The 15,108-nt window shown below is 37.7% G+C and overlaps 1 protein-coding gene across 2 annotated transcripts in view; it reads right to left on the minus strand.

Annotated features, from left to right (window-relative positions):
- The window catches only part of LOC120865380 (phytanoyl-CoA hydroxylase interacting protein-like), a 116,714-nt gene that overhangs the window by 94,934 nt on the left and 6,672 nt on the right, over nucleotides 1–15,108 (minus strand). Inside the window, exon 1 of one of the 2 annotated variants that reach the window (XM_040242640.1) lies at nucleotides 4,465–4,591. The exons of the other annotated variant lie outside the window; for it this stretch is intronic. The gene's annotated coding sequence lies outside the window, so the exon portion shown is untranslated. Of the gene's footprint in view, nucleotides 1–4,464; nucleotides 4,592–15,108 lie in introns of those variants that run through there. 2 annotated transcript variants of the gene reach the window in all.

Genomic DNA, 15,108 nt, shown 5'->3' on the forward strand with positions numbered 1-15,108 from the left:
CATATATCTGATAAGGTATCTGATAAAATGCTGGAATCAAGATTGCTGGGAGAAATATCAACAACCTCTGAAAGGCAGATGTTACTACGCTAATGGCAGAAAGTGAAGAGGAACTAAAGAGCCTCTCGATGAAGGCGAAAGCGGAGAGGGAAAAAGCTGGCTTAGAACTCAATATTCAAGAAACCAAGATTATGACATCCAGTCCCATTACTTCATGGCAAATAGATGGGGAAAAAAATGGAAACAGTGACAGACTTTATTTTCTTGAGCTCCAAAATCACTGTGGACGTGACTGCAGCCATGAAATTAAAAGACATTTGCTCCTTGGAACAAAAGTTGTGACAAATCTAGACAACATTTTAAAAAGCAAAACATCACTTTGCTGGCAAAGGTACATATAGTCAAAGCTATGGCTTATCCAGCAGCCATGTATGGATGTGAGAGTTGGACCATCAAGAAGGCTGCTGCTGCTGCTAAGTCACTTCAGTCGTGTCCGACTCTGTGCGACCCCATAGACGGCAGCCCACCAGGCTCCTCCATCCCTGGGATTTTCCAGGCAAGAACACTGGAGTGGGTTGTCATTTCCCTCTCCAGTGCATGAAAGTGAAAAGTGAAAGTGAAGCAGCACTGAAGAATTGATGCCTTCTAACAGTGGTGCTAGCAAAGACTCTTGAGAGTCCCTTGGACAGCATGAAGATCAAGCCAGTCAATCCTAAAGGAAATCAACTCTGAATATTCATTGGAAGGACTGATGCTGGAGCTCCAATACTTGGGCTACCTGATGAGAACAGCCAACTCACTGGAAAAGCCCCTGCTGTGGGGAAAGATTGAGGGCAGGAGGAGACAGGGGTGACAGAGAAAGAGATGGCTGAATGGCATCACCAACTCAATGGACACGAGTTTGAGCAAACTCTGGGAAGTGAAGGACAGGGAAGCCTGGCATGCTGCAGTCCATAGGGTTAGAGAGTCAGACATGACTTAACAACTGAAGAACAACAATCTGATCAAATATAAAGAACTCACAAAATTCAATAAGCAATACAAAAAAAGGGGCAGAGTGTCTAAATAGGCATTTTTCCAAAGAAAACATACAAATAAAAACATGTACATGAAAAAATGTTCAGCATCCCCCAAAATTAGAAATTCAAATCAAAACCACAACGAGATTTATTGCCTCACACTTGTCAGAATGGCTATTATAAAAAAGACAGGAAATAACAAGGGTTGGTGAGGATATGGAGAAAAGGGAACCCTTGTGCACTGTTGGTAGAAATGTAAACTGGTGTAGCCACTATGGAAAAGAGTATCAAGATTCCTCAAAATTTAAAATAGAAGTACCATATAATCTGGCCATTTCATTTCTGAGAATTTATCTGAAGGAAGAAAAAACACTAATTCAGACCTTAGTCTGGCAGGCTCTCTGTCCATGGAATTTTCCAGGCAAGAATACTGGGGTGGGTTGCCATTTCCTTCTCCAGGGGATCCTCCCGACCCAGGGATCAAACCCAGGTCTCCTGCATTGTAGGCAGATTCTTTACCATCTGACACACCAGCGAAGCCCCAGAAAGATATAAGCATCACCATGTTCACTACAGCCATTATTTTTGATATCCAAGACATGGAAACAACGTAAATGTCCATCAGTGGATGAGTGGATAAAGAAAATATGGTGTGTATACACACACAAATAATATTCACCAATAAAAAAGAACGAAATCTTGCCATCTGCCTCAGCATAGATGGATTGTGAGGATATTATGCTTAGTGAAGTCGATCTGACAGAGAACAACAAATACTGTTTCTTACTTTTATGTAGAATCTAAAAAAAAAGGAAACAAATGGCCTGAAGTTAACAATATTCTATTGCATATTTGACAGTAGCCACAGCTTGAAAGTTCGCATCAGGAAAGTTCTCAACAACTAAGTATGGTGATGGATGTTAACTGGACTTATTTTGTGATCACTTTGCAATATATACAAATGCCAAATCATTACACTGCATACCTGAAACTAATGTTATGTCAATTGTATACCTTTATAAAATATATTTATGGAATGTTTTTAATGACAAAGTATTTAATTCTGTGATGTAATCATAATATCCACCTTTGAACACTGAGTGGATTTATACAGATAAACCTTGTTGTATAAAGCAAGATATGTAAAAATAGAATATAATAAAAATTCATTCTTATGAATTGATTTTGATCTTGTATCCCCATAAGAACTGCTGAGTGTGTACTCATAAGTGCTATCATTTCTTCATAAATTATATACACATACTGTTGTACTAATATACAGTCATCCCTTGGTATCTGAAGGGGATTCATCCCAGGACCCACTGCAGATACCAAAATCCACAGATGCTGAGGTCCCTCTGTATCTGGGGTTTCATACCTTGGAATTCAACTAAGGATGGTACAGAACTGTAGTATTTATTGAAAAAAAAATCTGTGTACAAGTGGACCTGTGCATTTCAAGCCTGAGTTGTGTAGGGGTCAACTGCACTACAAATATTACAGATTATGGACAAAATAGAAATTTAAAGTAACAAAACACATATTTTAAAATTATTACTAAAATAAGAATATGAGTATGTGTTCTTCGTTTTCTGAATGTTGAGCTTTAAGCCAACTTTTTCACTCTCCTCTTTCACTTTCATCAAGAGGCTTTTTAGGTCCTCTTCACTTTCTGCCATAAAGGTGGTGTCATCTGCATATCTGAGGTTATTGATATTTCTCCTGGCAATCTTGATTCCAGCTTGTGTTTCTTCCAGTCCAGCGTTTCTCATGATGTACTCTGCATATAATTTAAACAAGCAGGGGAACAATATACAGCCTTGACACACTCCTTTTCCTATTTGGAACCAGTCTGTTGTTCCATGTCCAGTTCTAACTGTTGCTTCCTGACCTGCATACAGATTTCTCAAGAGGCAGGTCAGGTAGTCTGGTATTCCCATCTCTCTCAGAATTTTCCACAGTTTATTGTGATCCACAGAGTCAAAGGCTTTGGCATAGTCAATAAAGCAGAAATAGATGTTTTTCTGGAACTCTCTTGCTTTTTCCATGATCCATGGGGTTGCAAAGAGTCGGATATGACTGAGCGACTGAACTGAACTGATGTGTTCTTAATATTTTGATAATTTTGGTCTAACATTTTGTGATATAGCAATTCAAATGATAACCTATAAACTTGATTTAATTATATACCTGGTTTTAAGGTCTGTCACATTTGCAAAAGATATCACGTGGAGAAAGTGCATCAACATGGAGAAAGTGCATCAGTAGGTGTCTTATTAAATATTATATTTTAAAATTTCAATTCCATACACCAATCATGCATAACACTATAGTTGATAGTTTGATATACTAAGTATCTCTCTATATAGAAAAGATTAATCAAACTTATTTCTTCTATTAGGTATTACTATTAGAATAGAACTTCTTTTACTTTATTCCATGGCCCAATTAATTATCTTAAATGATCTCTGAGGTTCCTACACAAAACACTCATAGCACTTACACAACAGTTTTGGAAGTCTTTACAATGTAGAAACAAAGCACTTAACTTCCCCATAAAACGCAGCAGAGTATAACAGAAAAACAAAAGTAAGCCATTTGCAGACTCTTAGTGATAATACAGGACAATTAAAGTCATTTTAAAAGCAACTAAAGTAAATTCTGACCCATAATAAATTATGATACTTTATACTGTTGGTATAATAACATTAGTCTATAAAAATTTTGCAAAACTATGTTTCAATTTAGCAAAAACTGTTCTGGGTAAAACTTCTTTCTGCTTTCTCACATCATACTTATCTTTCTTAGGTGTCATTTTTTACTTAAAAACAATGTTTTTGACATTTCATAAGAGTTCTGTGTGCTCAGAGAAAAAGAATTTAACACATGTTGATAGAAATGCTGGGCAAAAGAGCTTTGCAAATTCATAGGGAAATGATACAAATGCAGCATTCTAGAGTGTTTTTAAAACTTAACTGTCAGCACAGTAACAATTGCTATTTTTGACATGGTTTATATATATGTATATATACATAAATGAAGTTAAAAATGTTAAATCTCTGTATTTTCAGTCTATTATTTATAACACTTTGCCTCAAAAAATTTCAGAAATAATTTAAGAAAGCACAGTTTAACATAGTTTAGTTACATTTCACTGCCATTTGCCCTTCTGTCAAATTTTTCAGAAGGAAACTATTAAGAACACTAGAGAAATGACAGAGAGCACTTCGGTGGTTGATTAGTATTTTTTTAGTTATCTGTAAAGACCACAAATCAAATATAAAAAGACTATGTCTTATTCAGAGCAGCATTCAATACATACAAAGTAAATATTAAATTTAGTAGAAGTCAAAAAATGTTGGAAATATATGTTCAGTATGAAAGTTTTAGAAATAGCTTCAGTATAAAGATTTTATCTTTCGTAGGTTCAAGTGTCGTTATTTACCTGCTGAGTTCCAACAGTTTATTTTATACGTTGTAGACTATTGCCAACGAAGGAAAAATTAGTCCACTGTATTTCCACAGTAAGCACAGTTCAGTCATTCAGTTGTGTCCAACTCAGCTGGGTCAGACCCCATGGACTGGAGCATGCCAGGCCTCCCTGTCCATCACCAACTCCCAGAGCCTACTCAAACTCATGTCCATTGAGTCGGTGATGCCATCCAACCATCTCATCCTCTGTTGTCCCTTCGCTTCCTGCCCTCAATCTTTTCCAGCATCAGGGTCTTTTCCAATCAGTCAGTTCTTCACATCAGGTGGCCAGAGTATTGGAGCTGCAGCTTCAGCATCAGTACTTTCAGGGAATATTCAAGACTGATTTCGTTTAGGATGGATTGGCTGGATTTCCTTGCTGTCCAAGGGACTCTCAAGAGTTTTCCAACACCACAGTTCAAAAGCATCAATTCTTCTGCACTCAGCTTTCCTTATAGTCCAACTGTCACATCCATACATGACTAGAGGAAAAGCCATAGCTTTGACTATACAGACCTTTTTTGGCAATGTATTAGCTCTGCTTCGTAATATACTGTCTACGTTGGTCATAACTTTTCTTCCAAGGAGCAAGCATCTTTTAATTTCATAGCTGCAATCACCATCTGTAGTGATTTTGGAGCCTTCCCCCAAAAAAGTCTGTCACTGTTTCCACTGTTTCCCCATCTATTTGCCATGAAGTGATGGGACTGGATCCCATGATCTTAGTTTTCTGAATGTTGACTTTTAAGCCAACTTTTTCACTCCTCTTTCCCCTTCATCAAGGGGCTCTTTAGTTCTTCTTCGCTTTCTGCCAAAAGTATAGTGTCATCTGTGTATCTGAGGTTATTGATATTTCTCCCAGTAATCTAGATTTCAGCTTGTGATTCATCCAGCCCAGCATTTCTCATGATGTACTCTGTATATAAGTTAAACAAGTAGGGTGTCAATATACATCCTTGATGTACCTGACGTACTCCTTTCCCAATTCAGAATCAGTCTGTTGTTCCATGTCCAGTTCTAATCACTTCTTCTTGACCTGCATACAGATTTCTCAAGAGGCAGGTCAGGTGGTCTGGTACTGCCACCCCTTTCAGAATTTTCCAGTTTGTTGTGATCCACACAGTGAAAAGCTTTGGCATAGTCAATAAAGCAGAAGTAGATGTGTTTCTGGAACTCTCTTGCTTTCAATGATTCAACAGATGTTGGAAATTTCTCTGGTTCCTCTGCTTTTTCTAAATCCAGGTTGAACATTTGGAAGTTCATGGTTCACATACTGTTGAAGCCTGGCTTGGAAAATTTTGAGAATCACTTGGCTAGCATGTGAGATAAGTGCAATTGTGTGGTAGTTTGAGCATTCTTTTGCATTGCCTTTCTTTGGGACTGGAAGGAAAACTAACCTTTTCCAGTCCTGTGGCCACTGCTGAGTTTTCCAAATTTGCCAGCATATTGAGTGAAGCACTTTCACAACATCGTTTTTCAGGGTTTGATCTAACTCAACTGGAATTCCATCACCTCCACTAGCTTTGTTCATAGTGAAGCTTCTTAATACCACTTGACTTTGTATTCCAGGATGTCTGGCTCTAGGTGAGTGATCACACCATCATGGTTATCTGGGTTATTAAGCTCTGTTTTGTAGAGTACTCCTATGTATTCTTGCCACCTCTTCTTAATATCTTCTGCTTCTGTTAGGTCCATACCATTTCTGTCCTTTACTGTGCCCATCTTTGCATGAAATGTTCCCCTGGTATCTCTAATTTTCTTAAAGAGATCTCTAGTCTTTCCCATTCTATTGTTTTCCTCTAACTCTTTGCACTGATCACTGAGGAAGGCTTTCTTATCTCGCCTTGCTCTTCTTTGGAACTCTGCATTCAAAAGGGTGTATCTTTCCTTTTCTCCTTTGCCTTTCACTTCTCTTCTTTTCATAGCTATTTGTAAGGCCTCCTCAGACAACCATTTTGCCTTTATGTATTTCTTTTTCTTGGGGATGGTCTTGAATAATGCCTCCTGTACAATGTCACAAACCTCTGTCTATAGTTCTTTAGGCACTTTGTCTATCAGATCTAATTTCTTGAATCTATTTCCCACTTCCACATAATCATAAGGGATTTGATTTAGGTCATACCTGAATGGTCTAGTTGTTTCCCTACCTTTTTCAATTTAAGTCTGAATTTTGTAATAAGGAGTTCATGATCTGAGCCAGTCAGGTCCTGGTCTTGTTTTTGCTGACTGTATAAAGCTTCTCCATCTTTCGTTGCAAAGAATATAATCAATCTGGTTTTGGTATTGATCTAGTGATGTCCACATGTATAGTCTTCTTTTGTGTTGTGGAAGAGGGTGTTTGCTATGACCAGTGCATTCTCTTGGCAAAACTCTATTAGCCTTTGCCCTGCTTCATTCTGTTCTCAAAGGCCAAAATAGCCTGTTAGTCCAGGTGTTTCTTGACTTCCTACTTTTGCATTCCAGTCCCCTATAATGAAAAGGACATCTTTTTTGGGTGTTAGTTCGAAAAGATATTGTAGGTCCTCATAGAACTGTTCAGCTTCAACTTCTTCAGCATTACTGGTCTGGGCAAAGACTTGGATTACTGCAATATTGAATGGTTTGCCTTGGAAACAAACAGATCATTCTGTCATTTTTGTGATTGCATCCAAGTACTGCATTTTGGACTCTTTTGTTGACTATGATGGCTATTCCATTTCTTCTAAGGGATTCTTGCTCACAGCAGTAGATATAATGGCCATCTGAGTTAAATTCACCCATTCCAGTCAATTTTAGTTCGCTGATTGCTAAAATGTTGATGTTCTCTCTTGCCAACTCCTGTTTGACCAATTCCAGTTTGCCTAGATTGTGACTGTGAGGTGACACCCCACGTCCAAGGGCAGAGAAGCCTCAGCAAGACATGAGGCACTGGAGCGGTGGCTGCGTGGTGCTGGACCAGTGGCTGTGTGGTGCTGGAGCGACTTTGAGGAGGTATCCCACCTCCAAGGGCCAAGGAGAAGCCCCAGCAAGACAATAGGAGGGGCAAAATCGCGTTAACAATCAAACCCCATACCCGCCAGAGACCTTCAGGGGGCTCAAACATACCTTGTGTGTACCAGGACCCCATAGAGACTGAGTCAGGACTGTGTGTGAGAGCCTCCTGAGGAGGTCCGGGTCAGCAGTGGCCTGCTGCAGGGGCAGGGGCTCTGGGTGCTGCAGACCTGGGTATGGCATAAGCCCTCCTGGAAGAGGTCGCCATTAACCCCACCACAGAGCTGCCAGAACTTACACAGGACTGGGGAAACATTCTCCTGGAGGGCACAAACAAAACCTTATGTGCACTAGAGCCCAGGAGAAAGGAGCAGGGACCTCACAAGAGACTGACCCAGATTTGCCCGTGAGTGTCCAGGGATCTCTGGCAGAGGCATGGGTCAGTGGTGGCTTGCTGCAGGGTTGGGAGCACTCAGTGTAGCAATGTGTGCATGGGACCTTTCAAAGTAGATTATCTTCATTACCTCCACCATAGTTTGGCCTCAGGTCAAATAACAAGGAACAGAACAGAAACATCAACAGAAAACTGGATTAAAGATTTACTGAGCATGGCCCTGCCCATCAGAACAAGACCCAGTTTCCCCCTCAGTCAGTCTCTCCCATCAGGAAACTTCCATAAGCCTCTTATCCTTCTCCATCAGAGGGCAGACAGACTGAAAACCACAATCACAGAAATCTAACCAATCTTATCACATGGACCACAGCCTTGTCTAACTCAATGAACCTATAAGCCATGCTGTGTAGGGCCACCCAAGACGGACAGATCATGGTGGAGGGTTCTGACAAAACGTGGTCCACTGGAGAGGGGAATGGCAAGCCACTTCAGTATTCTTGCTTTGAGAACCCCATGAACAGTATGAAAAGGCAAAACGATTGGACACTGAAAGATGAACTCCCCAGGTTGGTACGTGCCCAATATGCTACTGGAGATCAGTGGAGAAATAACTCCAGAAAGAATGAGGAGATGAAGCCAAAGCAAAAACACATGGCTGTGGATGTGACTGGTGGTGAAAGTAAAGTCTGATGCTGTTAAGAGCAGTATTGCATAGGAACTTGGAATGTTAGGTCCATGAATCAAGGCAAACTGGAAGTGGTCAAACAGGAGATGGCAAGAGTGAACATTGACATTTTAGGAAGCAGTGAACTAAAATGGACTGGAATGGGTGAATTTAACTCAACAGTAAGCACAGAAAATCATACACTTAACTCTCTTTCCAGTTGATATAAGGGAGAGGAATCTATCAAGTATAGAGGTTAGGTCAATTGTTTTATGTTAACTGCCCCAAATAACAACTCATTGCCAACATCTGCTGGATCATCGAAAAAGCAAGAGAGTTCCAGAAAAACATCTATTTCTGCTTTATCGACTATGCCAAAGCCTTTGACTCTGTGGATCACAATAAACTGGAAAATTCTGAGAGAGATGGGAATACCAGACCACCTGACTACCTCTTGAGAAATCTGTATGCAGGCCAGGAAGCAACAGTTAGAACTGGACATGGAACAACAGACTGGTTCCAAATAGGAAAAGGAGTACGTCAAGGCTGTATATTGACCCCCTGCTTGTTTAAATTATATGCAGAGTACATCATGAGAAATGCTGGACTGGAAGAAACACAAGCTGGAATCAAGATTGCCAGGAGAAATATCAATAACCTCAGATATGCAGATGACACCACCTTTATGGCAGAAAGTGAAGAGGACCTAAAAAGCCTCTTGATGAAAGTGAAAGAGGAGAGTGAAAAAGTTGGCTTAAAGCTCAACATTCAGAAAACGAAGATTATGGCATCCGGTCCCATCACTTCATGGGAAATAGATGGGGAAACAGTGGAAACAGTGCCAGACTTTATTTTTTTGGGCTCCAAAATCACTGCAGATGGTGACTGTAGCGATGAAATTAAAAGACGCTTACTCCTTGGAAGAAAAGCTATGACCAACCTAGATAGCATATTCAAAAGCAGAGACATTACTTTGCCGACTGAGCTCCGTCTAGTCAAGGCTATGGTTTTTCCAGTAGTCATGTATGGATGTGAGAGTTGGACTGTGAAGAAGGCTGAGCGCCGAACAATTGATGCTTTTGAACTGTGGTGTTGGAGAAGACTCTTGAGAGTCCCTTGGACTGCAAGGAGATCCAACCAGTCCATTCTGAAGGAGATCAGCCCTGGGATTTCTTTGGAGGGAATGATGCTAAAGCTGAAACTCCAGTACTCTGGCCACCTCATGTGAAGAGCTGACTCATTGGAAAAGACTCTGATGCTGGGAGGGATTGGGGGCAGGAGGAGAAGGGGATGACAGAGGATGAGATGGCTGGGTGGCATCACTGACTCGATGGATGTGAGTCTGAGTGAATTCCGGGAGTTGGTGATTGACAGGGAGGCCGGGCGTGATGCGATTCATGGGGTTGCAAAGAGTCGGACACGACTGTGCGACTGAACTGAACTGAAATTATATAAAAGTAATTTTCAATGCTCGTTTTAGACACCACAAAAAATGATGCCAACATTTGAATTTACTTGCTCTAATGAGCAGTTCAGCAACTCAGTATGATTCTAAAAGACTGACTAGAAGATGAAGGAAAAAACATTTGATAGGGGCTGCCCAAGTAACAGTGGTAAAGAATTTGTCTGCCAATGCAGGAGACATGACCTCGATCCCTGGGTTGGGAAGATCTCCTGGAGTAGGAAATGGCAACTCACTCTAGCATTCTTGTCTGGAAAACTCCATGGACAGAGGGGCCTGGAAGGCTACAGTCCATGGGGTCACAAAGAGTCAGACACGACTGAGTGACTGAGCACAGTACACAGGAAAGGAGAAAGAGAAGCAGTAGAAAAACAGCTTGAAAATGACTATCAAATTCCACCTTTATCCTCAGACACACTCCAATAAGGCAGAGATATTTCTAACAGCTTCCTGGATATTTCCACAGAGGTATTCCACAAATATCTGAAACCTAAGTTGTTCAGAAGACTTTAATAGCTTGTTAATATTCTGATATCAAGACTTCTCCTGCACATTCACTCCAACAATTACTACTTTATTTACTGGCATCAAAATGTACCCAATCTAGTAAATTTAGCCATCAACAACAATTCCTTTTCATATCTCACACTTTCAGTTCAATCACAAAATCAACAGACTTTACTTCAAAAATGTTCAATTCCACTCCCAATTTCCATCTTCCTTTTCTAAGTAATACTTTAATCTATAACTGCCTCATAAGTGGTGAGATTCCTGAGCTCAGTACTCCAGTTCATTCCTAAAATGGCTGTATGTATTAAAATCAAACATGTAAATAACTTTTCCTTACCTAAGGACTTCTTTAGTTATGCTGCCTACAGCAGTGGTTCTCCAAGTGTGGTATCTGACTCAACAACATCAGCATCACCTGGAAACTTGTTAGAAATGCAAATTCTTGGGCTCCACCCCAGAACTATTAAATCAGAAACTCAGGGGTGGGGGGAGCAGCCTGCTTCACCAAGTCCTCCTGGTAACAAATACTGAGATCCAATGATTTAAATTGTTTCTGAAATGGTTTTATATTTTTTAGTAAAGGTGATTAAGAGGTTCAGCAAACACTATCATTTAAGCTTCTTCTGAATAATTTTGAACTATTTTAAAAACTGAGTTTAAAAAGCATATATTAAATTGGGCTGTATTATGAGATTTGGGGTAAACATCAAAATAAAACTTGGCCTGCTATTTCAGTACACAAAATGGCATAATGTATAAAAAGGTTGTGGCTCTGATCATATTTCATGTTTGTTTTCTATTCAACAAGTATACACTCAAGTAAAATTTTGCAAACATTATGGGTTTGCAAGCAGTGTTCAATTAGTTGCAGGCATGGCTCAGGTGCATCTATTTGTCCCTTCAGCTCATTAGAGCAAGTTAAATAGAAGGGCTTATGAATTTTGTGTGTTTCTTTACACATGTGATAGAATTACTCTAAGTTTGGGTTATAGTTCTACTTTTTCCAGTATAGGTTATGAAATAATTACCTATAAATCTTGAAGTGGATCTCTCGTTAAAAGCAAGAATCTTACATAGGTGTTAACATGGATGTATTGAGACTGATTTCACGCAAGACATCGCAAAGCCTTCCTATTAGTTAGTAACAGTTGCTCTTTCAGCTAACATTTGGGAGCTCTCAAAGCTAAAATACAGTACCAAAGTTCAATGACTGTCATCTGTCAGTAGAATTTACATTGCAGTGGCAAATTTTAAAAAGGTTTGCAAATAAAGCTATCCTCCACTTTCCCAAGACTTTGCTTTATGTCACCTCACTTTTACAAAATATCTACACTAGTACTTGTTTTTGCCAGCCACAAAAATCCAAAGAGAATTTTCCCTTCTACAAGAAGAGGCAGAAAATCAAAAACAGCCTTCAGTGTTTGTTTGGCAGGGACCCACTTCTGAGGCAGTGTGCACCCCAAGCAGGAAGAGCTGCACCTCCAAGTTCCTTCCCTGAGAACTACACTCCACATCTCAGCATCAAGTCCCAGGGCTCTGAACTGCATCTGTGAGCATCTACGCTTTATCTGGATCTATTTTGTGCATATATTAACAATATGTGTCCTAAGTTAACTGCTTCTTCACTTTATACCATTTTGGCTTAGGAAAGCTTTCAGAAGAAAGCTCTGCTTTTGCATATCAAGGGGAAACCTGTAATGACACAGTCTTTGACAAGTTCCACAGTTTTGAAGGAAAAAAAAAGTGTATATGAAATTATTACAAATCTAGTAATTAAAATGTGATGTGCTCAGAACAAAGTCACCATATTACCTATGAACAACAGCATACATGATTGGACAAAAGTCTTATTAAATCCTATATAACAGTATGACAAATATGTTAAATTAGTAAACTGTTACTAAAAACTCAAATAAATAGTGGTACATGTCTAAAAATGCAGAAAATACAAAATTACTCATCACATATCCTTGATTAATTCAAATGTTGAAATTATGTAAAATCTTTCCAATTTAACTGCATTAGAATTTGAATGTGGCAGATCTCTGCATTTATTTTGTAGAAGTTTCTCAAATAGGTCAATTCAAGGATGCTAAACCAATATACAGACAACAAGAAAATTTTAATGTTTAAATCAGTTTTTAACACATCATCAACTAAACTGTAAGAACTGTTGAGACAACTCTATTAAGGGAAGTAGATAAAAATTTTAAAACCTCAGAAGTGGTAGCTCTTATAAAAGCTTTTGCCAGCTGTCATTAAGTACTAACTGTTCACTAATAAGGATTGGATACTAAGATATTTCAAAACAGTTTTGCCTAATCACACATAGATTATCATTTAAATTAATGGGTTTTTCTTTTTTTTCCTGGGTTAACTGTATTGTTACAGATAGAAAATTTCAAAATTCGTTTTCTTCATACCAAACTTAAATAGATGTCCTGAAGCAAAGTATAAATACTTCAAAAGAAACAAATACTTTATTTAGTCATTTAAAAGTCTTTATATAAATATCTTTCACATATAAATAATAGGCACGCTAATATGACTATATAGCATTGTAACAAGTTGAAGAACCTCAATCTGACAAAAGTCACAAATGTTACCAAGCTTATAGATGCATATAAAGTATCAGTAATGAAACTGATCCTTACAGTTGAGTCATCATTCAAGTAATTAAGCTGTTCTGAAATTTTAAACAGAGATCAGCACAAAAATGTGAGCATTTAAAAATGTTATCAATGAATATTTCAGAATATTACAAGATAAATTATTTTCACACTGAACAATGACAAAATGAACTGACAGATGAGTCAATTCTATCACCTCCCTCCAAAAGGACTTACACCTTGAGTTGAGAAAAAAAAAAACAACAACTTACTATTTCTCTAAAGTCTGAATCAATTTATTTAAAAGAGTATTCTGAGAAGAGAAAATGAATTAAGAACATTATCATTTGCCACTACTTATCTGTATGAACCAGAATTTCCTAGACACAATGCAATAAAAATAAAATTCAGAAATAAAGTGGATATTCAGGCTGATATAAAGTAACAACTTTCAAGTAAACTGCTAGTTTTAATTTCTAACTATATCCATTGATCAATTGACTTTATTTGAAATACAAGGTATGTTTGAAATTCCAGGATAAGTGTATACTAATAAAATGCTACTTTTACTTATTAAGAATTCTCTAAAATGTGGTGGTTTTGCTTTAAAAGGTTCTCTACAAATTACAAAGTTTGGAGTCTACTGGTATGATTTCACACTAGATAAATCCAAACTATAGATCATGACATAATCTATTAACAGCTCTCCCTAACTAGCTTTTAGTTTATTTTCTCATAAGGAATACCTCTTTTTTAGCAATACTAAGTGCTATGTATTCCTAGGACATATATGGTTTTATGCCCTTATAGATGCACTTATCTTGTCAGAGGTGTCCTTATTCTGCTTCTTCAAATTTTTAAATTTTAATACCAAGGAAATATGTTGCTTCCTTCTGTGAAGTCATCTGAGAGACTCAAGACAGAATTAACCACTTTTTCTTCTATACTATTATATACTTATCATGTATTTATCTATTTAAATGTATCATCTCCCTAATTGCCAGTAAATTCTTTAAATGCAGGAGCCAAGTTACACATTCTTGGATCCTTTTTCCAATTCTTAACAGAGATCCTAAACTTGCAATACGTGTATAAACAGTAAAAATACAAGGCAAGTAAAAAAACAAAAGGAAACAAAGTGAGAATAGTAACTGGTTAAATTCAGTACCTAAAAATTAAGCTTTGAATAAGGATAGAATGTCACCGTTCTTTAGCTATTGTGGTTTGCAAACTATTTACCAATTTGTGATGAGATAAATATAAAAATTAGGTTTAAGCATTTGGAAAACTTGTATAGGAATTTCACAGTAAATTTTATGTCTGTTGAATCTTTTTGGATCTTTAAAATTTCATTTTCCTAATAATTAATTTTTATTATATTTTTATAATGTATCAGACAGTCTTAGGTTAAATATTGAAAAAAACTACAGATAGACTGAGAAGTAGTATGTGAGATTATGGAAATAGAAAGATGAGTAAGACCTTGAATCTTTTTCAATAAGAATTTGGTTTAGAAGGAAGAATATGATGCACACATAAATGTTTGTAATATGTATCAATAAATATGTATCAATATAAATGTATTTCTCAAAGTTCATATCATCATGATTGATTCTTTAAAACATATTTATTAATGAGATTGTGATGCAGAACTAGTATTTCTTTCTAAAGTTATTTATATGATGCCTAGATTTCAAATTAAAATTAGGGCTTATTTCCTATTATTGCCTGGTAAAGTTTTTAAGCTTTCCACAGAACTCTGCCTGACCAACATAATCTAAAGCCCTGGTAATCTATAACAGCAAAATATTATAATTTTTTTTCAGAAACTCTTTCAATATTTTTATTCCTATCAAGAGATATTAATTTATTTTCTTAGCCCTCTACATTAAGAGTTGGCAAGCCTTTTGTGTAAAGGACTAGATAATAAGTATTTTAAGGTTTGTGGGATATGTGGTCTGTTGCCACAGGTACACAACTCTGATGTTTTAGCAAGAAGGCGGCCATAG

Source organism: Oryx dammah, unplaced genomic scaffold, assembly GCF_014754425.2.
Source record: "Oryx dammah isolate SB20612 unplaced genomic scaffold, SCBI_Odam_1.1 HiC_scaffold_6, whole genome shotgun sequence".
Taxonomy (NCBI): Eukaryota; Metazoa; Chordata; class Mammalia; order Artiodactyla; family Bovidae; genus Oryx; species Oryx dammah.